General features: G+C 41.9%; 1 protein-coding gene across 7 annotated transcripts in view; it reads left to right on the forward strand.

Annotated features, from left to right (window-relative positions):
* Window positions 1–20,233, forward strand: part of HDAC7 (histone deacetylase 7) — a 229,010-nt gene that overhangs the window by 111,721 nt on the left and 97,056 nt on the right. The window contains exon 2 of one of the 7 annotated variants that reach the window (XM_039352584.1): window positions 6,539–6,669. The exons of the other annotated variants lie outside the window; for them this stretch is intronic. The gene's annotated coding sequence lies outside the window, so the exon portion shown is untranslated. The remainder of the gene's footprint in view (window positions 1–6,538; window positions 6,670–20,233) is intronic. 7 annotated transcript variants of the gene reach the window in all.

Raw genomic sequence — 20,233 nt, forward strand, 5'->3', positions numbered from 1 at the left:
TTCTGGGGGAATGATAGTAGATAATATATTTGCCAGAAATCACAACTTCTAGCAATCACAGGAGATATGACCTATATATAGTTGTAGGCCAGATGAATGGAATGGTGCCCATTTCCTCTTTGCCACTCTAAATCTAGGAGGAAAGAATATTTACAGCGATTGCACTGCTACAGGATGAATGAGCTGGGGAAAGGCTGAGATGATGGATTGGGGCCATTATTAAAGCAATGCCTTCATGAGGGTAATTCAGGATTTGCAAAACAGCTTTAAAGTTACCAAAAATTCTTCAATTTTTGGCAAGAAAATCAATATGGGGGTGAGATGAGGCCAAATCGGGGAGAAAAAAATACAGATTTATTCTGCAGGTTCTCAAATGGCGAGGGTGTATATCCAAACCCTGTACATAAAATTACTTTTTTCCCACAGCTGCTCTAGTATATATAAAAAAAACATTGCATGCAAATCTATCAACTAATAAAAACTAATCTCTGTCTCTGTAATGGAGTAACGGTTGATCATAAACTGTAGTTATAAATTGAGAGCAATAAACAACAGTAGGTGGAGATTACAGACTCCCACCAGCACCATTTATTTGCATTTTAATTGTTGATTATTTTTAATATGATTCATCTACAATCCACCATCACTGCTATTTGGTCAAAGGTGCTTGGTAGGTCTGACACAGCCTTTCCCCAACTTAGTGCTCTTCATACAGTCTTTTCTGCAAGTCCCTTAATCCACTTGACTATCCCCAAAACAGAAGGCTCAAATATTAAGAAGGTTCCTTCCCCCCCCCACACACTTATATTGCAGAATTTGTTTAAAGTTTATTTTGAAAACAATTCTGTCCATCCCAATGATTGACCCAGAGCAAAGAATAGCAAGGAAAGGTGCAGGGTAGAGTTGAAGGACATGGAATCACAAGCAGTAAGTTCTGTAAGATAGGAGTATAGAAACATGAAAAAGGCAATGCCGTGATCTTGATGACTGCAACCAGTTCTTATCTCAGCATCAAAATAGATGATGCAAGTGGGCCGGTATACAGTATGGACTCAATGGCAAAGTCCCATTTGTATGCTTGCGTTGACAACATTGCTAGAGATGTTGTGAGCGGCTGGATGGGGCGGAGCTGAAGTAGTAGTGATTCCAGTTTCTTGAAAGGAACTCTTCCTTTTGTATCTGAACTTTGAATGATTTCAAGAAGCAATTAAAGTTAGCTACAATTTGTTTTTTTTATTTGGTTCTCCCAAATCACATCTCCCTCCATCTTATTTTTTTTTTACAAGGAAAGAGGGAAATCTTTTGAACCAAGTTCAAAAAGGAGAGGAAGAGGGAAAACCCCACACTTCCATCCATGACACCAAATGGATTTTGCAGAAATGATGGGATAGATTTAATTCACTTCTCCTTGGAGTAACCAAACAGCTTTCATCAGGGCGTTCTCTCTAACAGCTGGACGGTTCTAGTTACACATCCTTGCATGGGTCAGTTACACATCCTTGCATGGGTCACTCAGTCTGTGTGTGTTTCAAATATCTAGAAATGCAAAGACCCTGTGTAAATGTTATGGGGGGGGGGGTGGAGGTGGGATGGGGGAAAGAGGGAGGGAGGGAGAGAAAGAAGCACCCAAACCACTTCCTGCCAGACTCCCCAAAGAGACATTCCTTTCCCTGCTTAGTTTAGACAAGTTAAGAAACAAATGTAAAAGAAAGTGTGGGGGGGGGGAGGTGCTGCTTGGGGCGCAAATGACTTTGCCAGATGAGCTTAAGGCAGCAGCCTCATTCAGTAGCTACTGTAGTTGTCTTAAGGGTCTAGCTCTTTAATTGCCTTAGTGGGCAGCTGTGCCTGCAAAGCCATCTTCAGCTTGGGATTTATCTTGAGCGGTGCTAGATACAAACAGAGAAGGGGCACTGGATCTGGTGCCAAGTTTTCCAAAGAGACTTGGGAAGAGAGAGAAAGAGAGAGAGAGAGATGTGTTTTTATAACCCACTACTCAGTTGAATGGGTTGTATCTGGACAATCTCTTGTTCCTCCTTCACCTGTACAAGATGTCTCTATCCTCTTGCTCTCGTGTTAATAGGAAACAAGATAGAACAAGTGTCTCTGAAAAGATTTTGATACTGTTCCTCTGCAGTTCTATGACTGAATACAAATCAACCTACAATGTGTAGGGAGAGATTCTAATAATCAGGTGTGATATTTGTTAAATCAGGGATCCCCAACCCCCAGTCCATAGACTGGCACTGGGCCACGGTATGTCAGAAACCGGTCCCCACAAACAAGCAAAGCCCCAACCACAGGATGCAGGCAGCATGTGAAACCACTCCCCCTCGGTCTGCAGAAAAACCTTTCTCCACAGAACCAGTCCCTAGTGCCCAAAAGGTTGGGGTCCGCTGTGTTATATGAATATCTTACAACAGCTATTTCTTACTTATCACCTATTCCAGTTGCCTTCTACATATCTTTTCATGCACACCGACAAACACACGTATATATGTATGTATGTATGTATGTATATGTATATGTATATATATATGTATATGTATATGTATATGTATATGTATATATATGTGTGTGTGTGTATGTATGTGTATATATATGTGTGTGTGTGTATATATATATATATATATATATGTGTGTGTGTGTATATATATATATATATATATATATATATATATATATATATATATATGCCCTGTTTCTCCATTCACAAAGGAATTGATTACTCCCATGTTTATAAAGTTTCTCAATCAGGTCATGGGAATGATTCCCCAAAAGGAATCATCCCCCACCAGTCAGTTAGAACTGAAAAAGCTTATTGGATGAGAAGTGAAACATTTTCAAAGAAAAAAATGGGAAAGTCCAGTTGCCTTTTGGAAAAGCATCTTTGGGATGATAATTCCAATCAACATTTGCAGTGCTCAGGAACACAGGAAAGCAAGGCATCTAGCTTTTGCTATAATATTAACAAACTGGTGGCAGCTTTCTGGCATTTCACAAACCCCATTTGAAAATTCTGGTGAACAGTGACTGAATTGGATGTTCTCTGTGCACAAATACTGCCTCTCCTTTCTGAGCAACATGGAGTATGTAGCCTTGCTGGGATTTTACAAGCTGAACCAACACTCCCAATAAACCAGGTTTGGGGAAAGTTCGAGAAATATTGTGTGGCTTTGCTTATGAGCTGCCTGCTTGGATGTGGCAGGTCCACTTCTAGCTAGCACAGATGGGATTACAGCCCTAAGTAAGGCTACTCAAAGCCATGTCATGTCAAAGACCCGATTTCTTGACATTATGCTTATGTAGTGATTTAGAAATAAGGTATGTTGCTGTTTGCTCTCTACTCTTGGGAGAGATTGGCAGTTTGGAGAGAAGCTGACATAGAAGAGGAAAATCCCTAACTTAAACTAAAACATTTGTACTAAAATGGGGCTTTGATGGGATAACAGCAATAACAACACTTAGACTTATATGCCGCTTCACAGTGCTTTACTGTAAACCCTCTCTAAGTGGTTTACAGAGTCAGCATATTGCCGCCCAACAATCTGGGTCCTCATTTTACCGACCTCAGAAAGATGGAAGGCTGAGTCAACCTTGAGCCGGTCACGATCAAACTCCAGACTGTGAGCAGAGTTAGCCTGCAATACGGCATTCTAACCATTGCGCCACCACGCCTCTATGGTGTCAATAAAATAAAAAGAAGCTTCTTGCTTTTCTTTTTAAACTTAGGATAGCAGCAGGCAGTTTTATTCTTTCATTGAGCCGGGGCATGTCAGTGATGTCACTATAGAGATGGGTGGGAACGATAGGGAGGGTTGTTCTAAAAGGCAGTAAGTAAGCATTTTAAACCTAGTGGGTCTGTTTTGCTCTGTTACAAAAAAAACCTTGAAACATTGTTTTCCATTGTTGCTGCCAAATATTGACAGTGTGGCCTTGAGAGAATGTAAAAATGTTTGGAGTATGGGCTAAACTTGCACTCTTTGTGTAGTTGGGAGAATTAGATCTGCAGATGACTATTTAATAGTTAAAGCAGCTTGTGGGGGAGCCAGATTAGATTGTGGGTTTAATTATATTCTCCCACTCCCATTTCCTTGATTTAAATGCCTCCAGAGAGGGGGAAAAAACTCAACCTCTTACACATCACGTCTAGTTTGAACCTCAAAGAAAATAAATCATCTACTAAGTATTCCAGTGCTCTTACTCAGAATGTGGCAGTGACAGGACAATAATAATGCAACACCCATGGCGAAGCTCAACTAACTGAAATCACACAAAGTTGTGAACCAGTTTTTAAAATCATCAAAACTCATCTGGCTGAAGAGCAGAGATATGGGAAGGAGAAGGGAGGAGAAGGGAAGGGAGAAAAAAACATTTTTGGGGCAAGCAGAAGCCTTTAACTACAGTTTATAGTGAAATGATGGCAGTGTTCTATAATCTGAATGAGGTTTTACTTCATTGTAGCCAAAAGTTCTTGTGTTGTTGCAAGACACACTGGGCCGAAGAAAATAGAAACATCAGCAGGCATATGCATATCTTTATGATTTAAAGGAGGCTCTTTATCAGGGGAATGCACAGATAAAGAGGTGTTTTGTTTCTTCACATCATGACCATTTGGGGAAAGGAGAGGCATCAACATGACTGAAAATCAGGCATGTCCAGCCCTGTATGGTCAAAAATTGCAGTGTAGTCCCAATCACTATGACTGATAGTCAAGGATGATGAGACCTGTAATGCAGCTCTGGGGAAGCAAGGTTGGGCAAAACGTTCTATTTGGGACTGAGGGTACCAAACGTGTGCACTAGACAAAGAATTTCATTTTCCCAGTGGTAAAACAGAATTCACACACTGGGAGATAGGACCCCCAATGGGGTTGGAGACAGGAGTCTTCAGTGGTCACCTTATTGGAAAAGGACAATAGGATTCCATTTCTTGACATTGTGTACACACGTGCAAACAGACAAAATAAAATACTGTGTAAAACCAGTGCAACCACATTCCATCAGGAAACTGTATAGGCTTAAAAAGACAATCTGCAGCTGGTATCACATTCACCCACATGCAGAATATAGAACTCTGAGTAATTGTTAAATGCAATAGATTGGCTCCATTTAAAATTACTTGTCATTCAGGTTCCATTGCAGTACTATGACATGTTAATTGTTCCTTCTAATCCTCCTCCTCCTCCTCCTCCTCCTCCTCCTCCTCCTCCTCCTCCTCCTCCTCCTCCTCCTCGCATTTTCTTGCAGGTGGAGGATCTGCTTTTCAGGTCAATGAAAGCCAATTTCACCCAGTCGCATGCAGCAACCAGGTCCAACTGGGTGATCTTCGTGTCTGCATCAGTGTTAGTCCCTATCTATGTCCCATTAATTTTAGAATAGCTTTGAGGTAATAGATTGAGGTTTATCTATATCCTGCAAATTCTCCTAAAATGGTCTGTCATAGAATAGACTTCGCATATTGTGTCCTTCCAAATTAAATTCCCTGAATTCTCTGCTGTGGCTATGCTAATTGAAGTATTTGGAACATTGAGGTTTATATCTAGAGGCCCCCTTGATTGGACAATGTTGATAGAGACTTTGTAGAGAAGTTAATAAGAGATGAACAGATCAATCTCACGGGAGTTAACTCTGAAACTGAGTCTTGTCTGGGCATCAGAAGGACCTTTTTCTCTTCTTGTCTGGCAACTGTTTATGTGCTTTCCTTTTTCTCAGGAATGTGCAGTAATCTATTTCCAGAATGAGTCAGAAAGGGAGGCTGGCTTTTAGAAGAATGGCTAGCCACAACTCTCTCATCTGTTCCTAGAAGAGTTGAGCACCTGGAGTTCATCACTCAGACCCTCAGGGCATTGCGAGCAGGCAACATGCAGAGAGAACTGGTAGATGGATTATGAAGTTATAGGAATGGATTGTGAGGGAAAAAATGCACAACTTTTAGATCTATGCAGCTCCCCCCAGCCTTGAATACAACCCTAGAGCTCCATCTAAAAACACTGCCGTTTATAATGTTTAATTTGACAGAAATGGAGAGTGTTCCATTCTCAAGAGCAATTATCTGCATTTTAATTTAAATGGTGATTTGGGCCTTACCCCATCTGCTTCTTTGGACTAGCCCTCTAGTATTCTACTTTCAAAGCTGAATATCTATCTATCTTATCCATCCATCCATCCATCCACAACAAGTTGGCTGTGGCGAGTTGGCCATTGTGAGATGGCCATGGCAAGTTGGCTATGGCAAATGGTCATAGATCCTTTTCAGAAGCACTTCCAAACCTCCACACAAACAGGGCAAGGCGCTCTGCAAGAGGGACATGTTCTGTAAAGTGGAGGCCACAGTCAAGACGCCCTGCCTCCAAGATTATTCACCCTTAGATTTGGAGATGTGAAGGAATGGAAAGTTCAGAGTGAGGATGGTAAGCCAGCTAGCTACTTATTAAGAAGTGAGGATATATGTCTACTATGGTAGTACTGACAGTCAAAAATTTGACTCTGCCTTTTGGGTCACCGAATGAAATTTGGTTCTTTACCCTGTTTTCCTTTAGAGGCATTGGACAGTTGGCAGTGGCAACAGCCAGCAAGGACTCTATTCAGGGATGCTGGTAGATGTAATTCAGCAACATCTGGAGACCCGCAGATTTTTAACTTTATGCTGGTGCCCATACTTGTTATTGAGGTTAGTCATAAACTGCACTCACAAACTGTTGAGCTCGAGAAATGTCAGGATTTCCCTTCCCTTCTCTCCCCTCCCCTTGCTTCCCCCTTCACAGTCATGAAAATCTGTTTGCAAAGTGCATGATTGCCCCCAAACTCCACACTGCTGGGAGAAGATGGATTTTAAAGGCCATAAATTAAGCAGTTGCATATTCTTAAACAGTCTGAGGCATAAATGGAACGTGCTCCTACTTTTAAAGGCCACTCTCCCTCTCTGCAAATAGAGCCATTGCACACTAGTCACTGAGGGTTTGACAGGCTGACTGAACCACACAGATGGGAGCTTAATTTAAAATAATAAACACATGGTGCAAGGGGTGTGAGCATTTAATTTTATAATATTGTAAACTAAATTTTGGAAATGTTACCTCCGGTAAACTAGCTTCTATTACAGTTCTGTTAGAAAAATGTAAATGATCTTTGTGAAGATTGCATGTGATCTAAACATTAGGCACATACTCATGGAAGCCTAGCAACCCATTCAGAAGCTAGACGAGCCCACTCTTCTTCACTTGTTAAAAAGCAAGTGGATAAAATCAAATATGTTGTCCTATATTGTTACCATTTCTTAAGGGGCAGATGCTCCCAGATCTCCAGATTTGGCCATGCTGACTGGAATATGGTGATCGTTGTCTGGTGTGTCCAAAAGACATCAGATTGGACAAGACTGCAGCTGACCATCATGGTTTTAATCCACGGAACAAACGATAGGCCCAGTGTTATGCTGTAGAGTCAATTCATGCCTTTTGGCCATTATCAAGAATAAAGCAATGAACATCAAGCTTGTGTGAACCAGACTTTGGAAAAAGAGAAGAGAGGGAGAGGGAGAGGGGGGGGGAGAGCTAAGGAAAAAAAAACCACAGCAAATAATGTTTGGAAATGACTTAAGTACTTTCCACTTGCTGTAAGATTGGCCTATCTGAAAACTGATTCAGCTTGAGAGACCTAAGTGGTTTGCATCATCCATGGTATGTTCATTGACTATATGTGTGAATATGTGTGTTATGTTCCTGTGTTGGTATGTTTAAAATAGAAGCATTAGCTTTGAGTACCAGAGAAAGAAGTAAGTTCCCTTCTCCCACCAAAATAGATTACCTCTCTTTGTTTGTGGCATTTCAGCAATATAATTTAGAGCTTGGGAGGAAATGTTGCTGTTAAAATAGTCATAAATCAGAAATTCTGATAGGTCTACTGCAAATCTTAGAGCTCTACTAATTACAAAAACTGCCAAGACACCAATGATCAATTTTGTGCAAGGTAGTCTAAAAAAAAAAACCTTGTTGAATCTTTACATTCGTTCTTAAAGTCTTAGATCAGATCCTAGTTCAAGCTTGTGCAAGGTTTGACTGGTTATTATTTAGAGGAGCCACAGCATAGGGCTTCAGAGTGTAATCTGGCACCCGCTGAGGCCATTTTGCCAATCCCATGACTGGTAGATCCTGATATATCTACCTTAGTCAAAAATGTAGGTATGGATCTGCGTGTGCCTACGTGGTAAACGAACTCCAAACTCTTGCGGCTATTCGGATGTGTGTTATCTTTGATGGAAAAGATCCAATCTTTTAACAGCTTTACTTTTCCGTCTAACTATGGAGCTTATTGGCTCGTCTTGAGCGAATCTTGTACCTTTCTCCATTTAATGCATTGGAAACGGCTATCAGCCTTGCACCTGCCTGTTTTGGCACCGTGGTGAGGATGAATAAAGACAATTCTTATAAGGCCACCTTTAGAGCTCTCTTGGCTTACACACCCACATGTAGAAGGCAGGACTTCTTGGCTGGTTCTCAGCTTATCACTTTCTCTTCCCAGCAGGTGAAGACAGATGTAACTTTTTGAAGAGAAGCCACGGCAGGCCTTTTGAGCTTACTATCTTGCAGTTAGTGAACCACTTCAGCTCTTTTAAAGAGACGTGTGGCACTTAAAAAAATCAGCACTTTTATGAGCATTGAAGTTGTCCAGTCGCTTCATCAGTTGTACAGAGTTGCCCTCAGGGGTAAAAAAATCTACACATTATTCAGGATTTTGTAAAGAAAATCCTCCTCCTCTTCCTCCTCCTTCAATTTTTTTTATCCCCCATATATATTTATATATACATAACGAATATTATCACTTCCCATTTTCGCCTTTCTAATTTTTATAAATAACTCAAGCTGGTGAAAATACCTAATACTCCTTCTTTCTCCTGTTTTCCTCACAATATTCCTGCAAGGTGGGTTGGGATGAGAGAAAATGACTGACCCAAAGTCAGCTCAGCTGGTTCTTCATGCCTAAGACAGGATTAGAACTCATGGTCTCCTGTTTCCTAGTCGGGTGTCTTAACCACTAGGCCAAACCAGGTCAAAAATGAGGGATGCTCAGTGCTGTCTGGAGCTTCCATTCTCTCAATTCCCCCCTCCTGCTTTGTACTGCAATGAATTACTGCAAAAACAACAACAACAAAACCCTGCAGAACAGGTTTTGTCAGGGTTTTTTTTTTTTTTACCCAGTGCAAGAGCAACAGAAATAATGCAAATGGAGCAAATGGAGATTGCTTCCCAACTAACTCCATCAACACTATATCTGCTTTTGCTCCATTGTTCACTCAAATGGTCATGGGGGCTACTGATGGCGAGTTTTCCTTCCCAAATTGCAAAAAATGGAGGGCAAGGGAGAGCACTGACTAAGGTAGGGGTCTGCAACCTTGACAACTTTAAGACTTGTGGACTTCAGCTCCCAGAATTCCTCAGCCAGCTCAGCTGAAGTCCACAAGTCTTAAAGTTGTCAAGGTTGCAGACCCTTGGACTAAGGCAATATGTAAATGTTTCTTATCTATTCACCTGGTGGTCAAGGTGATTCACTCTAGGCAAGTGGCAGTTGACAAGCTTGCTTGGATGAGAGCTCTGACATTCTCCAGGACAGAGAGTTGAAGGTTGCCATTGAGTCAGAAGGATCGAAGGAAGGAAGGAAGGAAGGAAGGAAGGAAGGAAGGAAGGAAGGAAGGAAGGAAGGAAGGAAAGAGAAAGGAAGGAAGGAAGGAAGAAAGGAAGGAAGAAAGAAAGAAAGAAAGAAAGAAAGAAAGAAAGAAAGAAAGAAAGAAAGAAAGAAAGAAAGAAAGAAAGAAAGTCTGGATAGTGCTGAGCCCAGAGGTATTCCTTTGATTAAAACCTTAGGAGTTAAACCTAAAGTCCTTGAGTCTTTTTCTGCAATCTTGTTTTTCATCTTGGTTCCAGCATAGCCAAGTCAAGAGGAAGAATGTGTTCCAGTCAACTTAAATTGGAACGGTTTCACAAAGATTTTTTTTTTAAACAAAAGTTGGCTGCTGGGCTATAAACATAGGGCAGAGGGTTAATGACAAAACTGGAACTTGCCTGAACTTGGAAGATGACTGATATTATTCATAGACCAGAAAAAGACAACTGCTGGGAAACAGGCTACCAGTAAAGGACCACATAGGAGGAAGGCTCAGCCAGTATTCTTAGGATGTGTTTGAAATAAGGCTGGTATCTCTGGTTCTCTCGATGTGGCTGAAATATAGTTCCCAGAGCACCATCCGGCATGGACTAATCATGAGGCATGTTGGGAAATGTAGTTTCTTGCTTTCTGCAGGGGCCACATGCCCTCCACCACTCTTCACCAATAAATCAATCTGTATTTCCAGTGGCAGCCATTCTTAACTGCATCTTCCAGGTTGGACTGCAGGTCCCAGCCTCTTAGCCTTTGTCCATGTTAAGAGAATGGACTTTTAATAACTCGGGAAAGCAAAGAGTTGAAGAATACTGCCCAAAGGTTACCCGGCGTTGGAGAACTCTTATTACGTATGTAACAATCTCCGTGGCATTTCTAGGAGACCTTCTGACCCTTTCTCATTCAGGCTTGGCCAGGGCAGCTTAAAGGAAAAGCACAAATAGCTCACAGCATCTGGATAACTGGAGAGAGGAGGTGATGGATTTTTTCTTTCTTTCTGCTGCTATGTCCAGACACTGGCTGGTTTATGCAGTAAGGCAGAAGCCCTAGGTATATATCTCCATCCCTCTTCCATGAATCAGGCAGGATTTGGAAGCTAATAGTGACTAGGTTCTTATAATATGGCAAGGTCTGCCATAAAGGAGTTGTCCTCCCTTCTTCCATACCCAGGATGAACTCTCCCAAGACGTTCCCTGCTCCCAGCCTGAATGTGTGCATCTAAAAACAACAGAACTAGGCTTCTTGCTTGGGAAGAAAATTCTGCGCATCTAAACTGGCAAACCAAATCCGAGGATTGATTAACAAAGCAATCCTTTGCCCTCAAAGGCAGACTGATGATTATCAATTTAATTTTACTCTTCCTTATTACATTTGCAACTTGGCTCCGATGCAGTGACCTGCGGGCTCCCACGGCAAACAGATACTCCTCTCTCTTCCAAGAGCTGCTGGCTGTGAATGCCAAAGGAATCTCTGCTGCAGCCGCGACTCCTTTGTGTGGCCTGCCTTCTGACGCAAGCAGCACGTCTATCGGAGCCCAGCTGCAGCGTCCGGAGCCTGGGCTGTGAGGTCCCGATGGTGCTGTTTGCTGCCTTCGCGTTGGGAGGAGGGCAGTGAGCTCATGCGGCAAAAATGTCCCCTTCCATTTGGGGAACTGCTCCAGGGCTGAGAATGAATACATTTGTATTCTAAAAGCAGAATCATCTATGCCCAGTTGCAACACTCTGACTGTGTTTCCAATTAATCTACCAAATCTATCCTAGGTCGTAGTCCTCCTCCTCCTCCTCCTCCTCCTCCTCCTCCTCGTCAAGACACCATTTTGTTTTACAGCATGGAGAGGTGCTGGCATAGGATCAGCTTAGGAATGCACACAAGCTTGGCAGGAGTGGGTCGAAACGGCCTCGACATGTTGGATCTGCACAGCCTCGTGAGGGTTTTAGCAGGATGTGCGTCACTACAATGCCCTTTGGCAAGGAGCATGGCAGGGTGGGCAGCACTGAGGCCCGCATGTGCCAACAACAAAGCTTGGCATCCTCCACCTGCCTGCCCCGGGAAAGGATGAGGCCATAGACTTTTGATGCAGAGTGTCCCAGGAAGAATCCAGGGAGGAGAAAAGTGTGCACTTCTTTTTAAATTTTCCCTCTTCAAAATACTATATAAAAGCTAAACCTGGATGAGCTGCATTGGGAAGGGGGGGGGGAATGCTGCAAACATTTCTTCCACTGTAGGATTTTTTAATTATTATTTTATTTTATTGGCAGAGCTGTAGAGTTCTGTGGCCTGAACATCTGTAGATGCTTGGAGTCCTATGTTCCCAAAATGAGAGCTTTGGGTTAAGGAGTTCATTCATTCCTTTGCAACACACAGTGTAAGTTTGCGGCATTCTGGTTCTCTGAGCCAGTCACACTGCTCCATCGCCACCAAGAGGAACCAACTAGGGCAGAGCTAGAGCAGAGAACGTATGTGGTAATAATGCCAGGGCACTAAGAAGAAGCACCCAGAATTTTTGGAAACTGCATTCTTCTTGATTCAGTGCTTTGAGAATTGGGACTAGTTATCCAGGAATGAAGAGTGCTTAGAATACTCAAGTAGGATTGGTGAGGTTCACAATGCTGTGAGGATGAATTGGGAGAGGGTTATATTTGACATGTGTATGCATGTAATGATTGTCTACGGGTGTGTACCGCACACCCAGAAATTATACTCAAGTTGAATCAGTTAGAGAATGTTCTCTGTGCTGCAGTAGCCCACCTATAGATATTCAGTGATTTATTATGATCTGCATTTTGCAGAGGCTGTTCTGTTTATGCATCTGCTTTTTGTTTTAAGTGTTAACAGTTTAAGGGTTGGTTTAGTTTCATTTAATCCATTTTTAAAATTTCAGTCATCAAGTAAAATGTTTATTTTTTCCCCAAGCAAATGCATTTATAAATGTGTATTAAGAGAAAAAGGTAGATTTGAAAAGACATATTTAAATATGATTTGGGAGACTTGGGGTTTTTTTTATATACAAATTCTGAATGATGGCATAGGGAACAGAATATGATTGGGCATGGAGTGTAGTCCAGCAGCCAGGTTGGAGAAGGCTATGACCAAATTTCCAAGTCATTTTGCAGTAGTCGAGGTTTCTTACAAATGATTTATACTGCTACTTTTATTGCTGCATAGCTCCATCTCACATTCCTCTCATTATTTATCTTGCTATACGGAACAACAGAAAAGGTTTAAGGAGGATCACAGAGGGCCTGTTAGAAATGTGTCTGTTTCAATGCTTCAGGAGTGGGATAAGGCCTTTTTGCTGCATTGTGAAGTGCTCCTCCAAATGTTATACATGCATGTCTATGGAGATTCTCAAGTCATCCAGGTCATGGTTGTCGCAAAGGTGCTTTTTCAAGAGGCAACTGGACTTCTTGTTTTTCACTTCTCATCCAAGAAGCTTCTTCAGCTCTGACTGGATGGTGGGGAATGGAAAGATTTATACTCCTTGAAGACAGCTGGTCATTTGCATTCTTTTAGAGAGTCATTGAAGTTTTATCTGTCCTCGGGATCATCTGAGTGGTGCAAATGGGTGTGGCGCCTTCTTGAAAGTGTTGAAAGGATTGTGTTACAGACTGGAGGTAGATGATATCGTATCCCTCCCCCTCTATTGAGAGTGGGCTGTTTATGCAGGCATAGGGGATTCTCCCAAAAACTTGGTTTCATTTTTTGACTGTATGTTTAATTATTTTAATGGCTGTTAAATTGTTTTATTTCTTATTGGGTTGTACATTGCGGAGAATCATGTTCAGGGAGATGGGTGGCTATATAAATTTGCTAAATAAGTAAAACAAGCCATAAAGAGGGAAAAAAATAACCATATAACATTAAACCACCATCACCACCAGAAATTTAAAATATAAAGAGATGACCAAACATAATAATTAAAGAACCAAATGGGAACTCTACTCAGCTGGATCCAAATGCTTAATTACATGTTTCACGTTTATTAAAGAAGTGGAATTGAAATTGCTGCTCATTTACTCTGGATTTTACTCTTGTGTTTATGTTCTTAAATTTAAAAGATCCTTTGTTTTTAAATCAAGGTGTGTTAACAAAAATTATCTAAGATACTATAGTTATGTATTTAACAACAGCTTGGGAGATCTCAGTCTGGTTTTATCCACCATCACCTCCTCCTTCTCTTTCTCCTACACACACACAAACACACTCACCCACATATATGTATAGTGACGCTTTAAATTAGCAGCTCTGGCCGAGCACCTATTTGTAGCTTCTAGAATCTGTTTGCATGCCACAGCCTTGCTAATGGCATGAAAAATGCCCCTATATTTTGCTAATTTGTTGTCCGTTTGAAACATTTATCCTAAATCTTCTTTTTATCCTGGAAAGCCCATACTACCAGACACACACATACACACACACCTATCTTAAATGTGCTGCTGGCAACTCATGAACAGGTGGCCATGTTTGACCCAAAACATTACTCTCTGTGTCAGCCCATCAATTGTCCCCACCCTGCCCCTTGCTTCCTGTGCTATATTGAGCCAAGGGGAGAACTCAGAAACTTGCATGTATTTCTGAATCTGAAGCTGCTCAACCAAAGTTCCTATTCAGCTTTCAAGTTCTTTCTCCCTTTCCCGTCACCCAATATGGCTATGATTAAGAAGAGACTGGACAGTCACTTGTCTGAGATGGTATAGGTTCTCCTGCCTGAGCAGGGGGCTGGACTAGAAGAACTCCAAAGTCCCTTCCAGCTCTATCCCTATTCTATCCCTATCCTATCCTATCCTATCCTATCTGATTTTGCCTGGGTTGTAGATAACTGTGGATGCAAGTCGAATTGCACACATACTTCCTTTCCCTTGGTCCCTTGATTTTGTCACATGCACAGCTGTTTCAAGAAGAAGAAGAGAGAGAAGCCCAAGCTTGCAAATAAGGCTTTGGTTCAGCTGGACCTCTGCCAGCTAAACAAGCCAGTAAGCCAAGGACCAGCTCATTGGGGAGGGGACTTCTTATCTCAATGCCAAATAAAACCTCCCCCTGCTGCCTCCCTCCCTTGCAGCTGCAGGATGCTTGCAGGCTGACCTTCTCAGAAAGCAATTGTTGGTAGTTGGCTTTCTCTTGTGTGTGTGGGGGGGAGGGGAGAGAGACTTCCCTAACCCTTGCTCTGGAAGGAATGGATCTCCAACTTAAAGCAAAGTTCATAAAAAGCTCAAGGGAAGAGCAGGCTGTATTTAATTTCAAGAAACCCATGTTGTTTTCTTGTGCGCTCTCTTTTATTTATTTATTTTTCCTATGCATGTGGAAGCACTTCTCCAGGGTGAATGATTGTGAAAGCCAGCTTGAGTCTTTGGCCTAAATTGGGACATTTTGTCCATCTCGGGTGTTGTTTTCTGTGCAAACAAGGATTGAAATTAGATCAGGAGTAGCGTTGGGGAGCATTCTGCCTGGGTGGAGAGAGCTCTCACAGTGCCAGAGCAAATTCAAAGGATCTCATGGAAAGCGATGTCATCTGGCATCACTCTTCCCAAGCAAGCCCTGGGCCCCACCCTTGCTTTGCATCACGGAGAAAATGGAAGAGAATGAAGGGAAGTGGCCTTGATAGGTCATTGATGGCTTTCCAGATGGGGGCCCCTTTGGACTCGCAGGCAGTCCTAGCATCAGAATCTGCATTTGCATCCCCGCTCAACAAACAGCCCCTGGGTTGGAATAGAGCTGGGAGGGACCTTGGAGGTCTTCTGGTCCACCCCCCTGCTCAAGCAGGAGAACCTATATCATTTCAGACAAGAGACTGAAGGCAAACTGTTCCACTAGTTTAATTGTCCTTACTGTTAGGATTCCAGGTTGCTTCTTTCTTTGGTCAGTTTCCAACCATTGTTTCTTGTCCTGCCCTCTGGTGCTTTGGAAAATAAGTTGACCCCCTCCTCTTTGTGGCAACCTCTCAAATACTGGAATACTGCTATCATGTCCCCCCTATTTCTTCTTTTCTGATCTCCTTTGCAGCAAAAATGCCGAGCCTTCATCTGGCTCAGGATAGACCTTAGCTGTTGAATGGCCAAAACTAAGACTAAAACTTAGTGTAACTCAACTGAAATTAGATAATTAGTTTTACGTATTTATTAAGCCCAGTTCTGCTGCACATTTCAAAATATGAAGGGCAGGGGAGAAGAGCACATGTTGCCCTTTGAAGGCAGTGCTGTATGTCATCTTGCAGGCAGCATCATTCTACAATCTGATGTCACTTTTTCATAGAACACTGTTCCAGGGGTCTCAGCAGGGGAAGAATGTTTGACCATGTCTGGGTTAGGAAGCTTTGTGAGGTTGTGCTTGGTTAGTTCTTGGAAGGGAGACTGTTAGGATATGTAGATGAGATGCTGAAAAAAAAAATCCAGAAAAAGACAGTGTCTGTACTTTCACCACAAACACTGTATAGCTGTGGTTATTTGCAATCAAGAGTGACTCAAAGACATTGTTATCTTTATTCTTTTGGGAAGAGTGACTTGCTCATAACTATCCAGCAGTTTTCTTTATAAGCCAAGAAGATTGCTGAGATTCCAGGTTTAAGTTGGCAGCTCTAACCACATGCATAGACAACAGGCTCCAAGTGGAAATAATCATTGTGTTTGTGTGTCCGCAGAAAATGATTTAAACTTTCTGTAGAGCGTTGGATTTTTTTTCAATTCTTTGTCCCTTGAAAATGGGAGAATTCACTAGTGACTCTCATGATAATACATTCACATCCCTTTTTTCTGCTATTAAATTAACACTATCCTTTTTCTGCTTGGGGAGAGAGAGGATGCCTCCATCAAAACAGAGAATCTTGGTAGCCACTTTCATTTTGTCAAACTCTTCCCCAACTAGAATCCATTTAGTCCCATCTCTTTTAATTTCTAAGTAAAAAGAGAAGGCCAAGTCTTTTCCTGCTGACTTTGACTGGCTTTATTTGGCCAGTTTTGCAACTGGATTGGATCTGTTGGGATTGACATATGTATGAAACGTGAGTATGGGTGTGCATGCATTTCTGTTCCTAGTTTATACATAGTATTTATTTGTTGTTATTGTAGTTCAAAAAAAAAGCCTTCTTCAATTTATTAATCGGTTTGAGGGAGATAAGAGATAGGAAATATTTTAAGCAGGAGAAATTCCCTCCAAGAAAAAAAGAATTTGGTTTTATGGGCACATTGCATGTCCTGTTATAGGCAACTATATCCTTCCTCGCTTGTATATCAGTGGAGACAAAGTTGTTGTGAATTACATGAATATAACAGATGGCAAGGAATGGAGAGCCTTAGGGATTAGAGCAGAGGTAGGCAACCTTGGCTCTTTTATGACTCGTGGACTTCAACTCCCAGAATTCCTGAGCCAGCATGGCTGGCTCAGGAATTCTGGGAGTTGAAGTCCACGAGTCATAAAAGAGCCAAAGTTGCCTACCCCTGGATTAGAGGATGCAAGGTTGGCACAGGAAAGCTCACTGGCAACCAACCATCTTTTCTAGTTTGGATTAGAGGCTACATTTATCCAAATTCAAATATATAGCAATATATCTGTAGTAAATATAGCAGTAGTAAATAAACAGCAGGGCATATATTGTGAGTCCACTGCGAGAAACAAAGTACTGGACTAAAATTGGCCTCAGCAGGATCCAACCAGGACTATACTTACAGTTGTGTTTTGATGTGTTGCTTTGACCAGCCCAGGGAATTTTGCCTTTTGATAATTTTGACATCAGGGATCTTTTCTCATTGCTCATTGTGGTTCCCTCTGAACAGAACATTTTAGCCCATTTGGCAAGATTGAAAAGCACAAATGGTGGCAGCCCTCCTCAAAATGGGGAGGTCAATTCTGTTGATTGAATGTTGCAATCATTTTACTCTTTGGCAAAGACTTTAGTGAGGTTTTATTTTTATATTAGCAATGTCTTCTGCGTGCTGAAGAACTGAATCCAAGAACAAGTTGAAGGGGAGGTGACTGAACTGACTGTAACATACTTGGTTCCAGAGGCCACCATCTGTGGATTTGTCAAATTCTGAGCTCTTGCTGATTCTAAATCCTTTCTGGAAAGGGTCCCATCCATCCTCAGTGTAAAACAGAAGCTTGGAATCTCTCCCCCCCCCCTCACCCCAATTATTTACATAGTGGGATGATCACCATCTTCAGCTCTAGGTATCATCTGGCTGGATTGGGGGGGGGGGGAATAAGAAAGCGTCATCACCATAAAGAATGAGAAGTCAGAAATCTTTGCTGATTTATTGCCAAGCCCAATTCTACCCCTACTGTATTTGCAGTTTCAGAAGAGCAGACTTTTTTTATTTGGTCCCAAAGGGAGAGGACAACATGCAGCTTGATATACGTGAGTATATTGCATCATGCTACTGATGCAAGGAGTCAGTCTTAAGGGGCTATGTAAGTTTGTTCTACGCCGGAAGCCACACATTGATCATTTCATTGGCACCTGGTCTCTCTGGGGAGAGAGTTTAGTACTATATAGGCAATGTTGGTTTACTGTGAGAGGTCCCTTCCCCAAGGAAAAAATGGGTTAAGGACTTACTATGCTTTATTTTCACCACAATTTATCCAATAGCTAAAGCTTTTAAAGCAAGTTACAATTTTAAAAAAAATGAATAAAATGATGGAAAGGATAACATGCAGCTAGGAAATAAATATATTTTTTTAAAAAAATCCAATGTGTATCAAGTATTTATAAACCAAAGTGAGTAGAAAATTATGGAATTGCCCTGGAGAAAAGAGCCAAAAAGACATTAACTGAGGCACTAGGCATGGGCCATTGGAGAAAGTATTTCATAAACATCTGTCCACATCTAAGAAGCCTCTTCTATGTACTGCTTACCTTCCTTAACTTGGCAGAGCAAGACCACTGAAGAGGTATTTCTTGAGATCCTGTGTGTATTACTACACCATGGGAGGGGGAGATATTTGTTAGAATGTCAACAAGTGAATATATTTATCCCATTGGGGTACAGATAAATGGACTACAGGTAGCAGCTTCCAAACCTTTGTGTAAAGTGAAAAAGAGATCCCTGGAACTTGTCAGAAGATAGATAGAAGATTGGAGGAAATGGGCATCCTTTGGATCTCACACATGGAATATCAGGATTGAAAATCAGCGAAGAAATCCATGCTCCCATACAAAGGTATGACCAGCAGGAATATTTGCAGTTCATCTGCATCTACACTAGGATTAGACCAGGTTCATCTAGAGCAGCGGTGACTTTTTTCCCCTTGCCAGAGCTGGGGTGGGCAGCATCCGGCCCACGGGCCAGCAGTTTGACACCCCTGATCTAGAGTCACTGAGTCAAAGCAATGTCGTATTGCTTTTCCAGATCCTTTCTTTCAAGTCCAGCAAAGCTGTAACTTAATCCACCCCACCACCTCCTCTCTCTTCATTTACAGGCTTGACCATAATTATCTAGTGATCTCCGATTCACCTTCTGTCCACCCGCTGCTTTTAAAAAGTTTGTTTTGGGCTGTTTTGGTGTAATCCTGCCAATTTTTATTATCCGTATGTAATGTTGATCTGCAGGGCTGATTCTTACTCTTTGGAAGCCAAGACACATACGCCAAGCAGTCGTCCTCCTCCCCCACTCCTCCTCCTCCTGCTTTTCACGAGGCCTCATTGACGTTGGAGATCTCTTGGCGTCACTAGCTCTGCCCCGAAATGGTATCTCCCCAAGGGGGCCTCCAGCCAAGGACTTCGTTAAGGAAACCTCCCAGAGCTTCAAAAGAGGAAACAGTAGAAGCTGGGGAAGGGGTTGGCCTGGTGGGAGAGTTGGGGGGGAGAGGGAATCCGGCTTTGCTGTTCTCTGATCTATCCAGAGATCAGTGTTCATTAACAAGAGGGGGAAAAAAAATCCTATTGCCTGTAGAGCTCTATTTGTTGCAAAAGGAGACGACTAAAAATACCTGCTAGACTTGAGCTTGCAGAGCTCATACAGTTTAGCAAATAGCTCCTCTGCAGAGAGATAGAGATAGACACAACAGTAACTCTGTTTTTGTTTTTGAGGATGTTTGCATTTTCTACAGGAAACCATAATCCTGAATAGGTGATGGTGGTGGTGGTGGGGGGGGGGCATAAAATGTTTCACATTGCTCAATTCTCCTCTTTTTCTCCCCTCACCTTGCAAAAAAAGAAAAGTTAGTTGGAGATGTTGACCCCACTTTCTAGATCTGGGACAAAAGTAAGACCAACTAATTTTACAAATCCCTTCAGTCCCTCATTAGACCTCTCATGGAAGGTTATCTCTTGGAGAAGCCCCAAAAAAGAAGACAGAGAAGATTCTCAAAACACAGTAAGCTTGTTTCCAGCATTATAATATTTTCCTGGATTGGATGCAGAATCTGTTTGAGGTGAAGCTTGGAACTGTTGCATAAATGTTTCAATGCTAATCTAGTTTTTGCGTCCTATCCAGATTAAAATTCTAAGAGTCCAGAGCTGGCATGGCCAGTGTAATTTGGGCTAGATTCTGGAAGGTGTAGTCTCAACAAGACTACAGATTTTCCAGAGACTAACAGGTTAGAGTATATGGTAGACATGGAACACTTTTTCAAAAATTCTAGAAATATACAAG

This window comes from Crotalus tigris, unplaced genomic scaffold (assembly GCF_016545835.1).
Source record: "Crotalus tigris isolate CLP2741 ecotype Arizona unplaced genomic scaffold, ASM1654583v1 scf7180000018445.1570621, whole genome shotgun sequence".
Taxonomy (NCBI): Eukaryota; Metazoa; Chordata; class Lepidosauria; order Squamata; family Viperidae; genus Crotalus; species Crotalus tigris.